This window comes from Chrysochloris asiatica, unplaced genomic scaffold (assembly GCF_000296735.1).
Source record: "Chrysochloris asiatica unplaced genomic scaffold, ChrAsi1.0 scaffold00327, whole genome shotgun sequence".
Classification (NCBI taxonomy): domain Eukaryota; kingdom Metazoa; phylum Chordata; class Mammalia; order Afrosoricida; family Chrysochloridae; genus Chrysochloris; species Chrysochloris asiatica.
Window position 1 is genome coordinate 1,600,624 of NW_006408845.1, and position 1,485 is coordinate 1,602,108.

Consider the following 1,485-nt stretch of genomic DNA (forward strand, 5'->3'; position numbering starts at 1 on the left):
TTTCTTAGATTATAAGATAGGATGCTTTCTTTAAAAAGGTCCAGTCAAAACAGTAGCTGCCTAGGGAATCTGTTGCGACTGTTAAATTCAAGGCAGCGAGGTCAACTCAGAAGCATATGTCAACTAGTTTTTGAGACTCCATACAGTAATCTTGATAGATTGTCTTGAAGAACACAGGATGATGATAGAGGCTTATTATGAAGAAGATACGAGAAAAAGGCCAGAAAAGTTGTGCCAAGGAATTTTTTAATATCTCGGCAATGTACCTGCTCATTCTTCAAAGGTAGCCAGGGCTATCCTACAAGAAATTTTTTGGAAAACCTTGTCCCATCCACCCTACAGTCCTGATCTTGCCCCATTAGACATTTTTCTTTGTTCAAAAAAACAAAAAATATATCAAAGAAACACAATGAGAATCCCTTGAAGATGTCAAAATGACCATTTTAATGTGGCGTGAAGAAGACTGCAGAATTCTTGGGGCAAGTGTTAGAGACATGATAATACCACCTTTACAAGCATATAAACCTAGATGAAGGATATGTCAAGAAATAACAGCTTTACATTTTCATATTTTTGTTTAATAAAGAGTTCTATGATTTAGTAACAGTGCTTTTTACTTCTCCCATATACACACTAACATGAGGGATGGGACTTCAAGTATATGTATAAAAATTCCATTATCTTTTGTTTTTTTTTTTTAAGGTTTTTATTGTGGATTGAGTGAAAGTTTACAGGGCACATCATCAGTTTCACATTCAACCATTCATATGACTTGTTTCATTACATTGATTATAATCCCCTCCATACATCATCAGTTAACAGTGTTTCTCTCTATCCTCTTTAGCTTTTTTTTTTTTTTGGGGGGGGGCGGGGGGTAAACTTTGCCTTTTTGGAATTTACAGTCTCAGCTTTTAGGGAAGGATTTTACATTTATCTGTGGATATCCAGGGCTCATGTATGCGATTACTAACAAGCATAACTGAATAATCAGATGAGGGACAGTTTGCTATGTCTGCTAGGTGACTAAAGTCTGATCCTCAGAGCCTATGGTTTGGATGGTCTGCAACACTTGGGCCCACAGGGACTTGAACTCCTGACCAGGTCTGCACGGTCTGCATCAGATTCCCCCTTATTTATTATTTGTTTAAGGGACGCTGCCTGTCTTAGGCGGTCAGTGAGAATTCCTCCGTCTTACCTGTCATCGAAACTCATTGCAGCATGGCAATGGCTCTGTCTTAGGTTGCCGAGGTTCCATGTGATCCTTACCCGTCTTTGACCACACGTCCAGCATACACAGCCGCCATCCGAAGAAGGCAGGGAGGGAGGAAACCGGCTGGGGACCCCATACGCAAGACCACCACCTGCTCTAAGGTGACCAAGCGGGATCACTATGCTGAGGTTCATTCAAGTTCTTAGGTCCATTATCTTTTAATTCCACTTTTCCATGAGCATTTTGAAGCCCTTTGTGTATGTTTTATATATCTT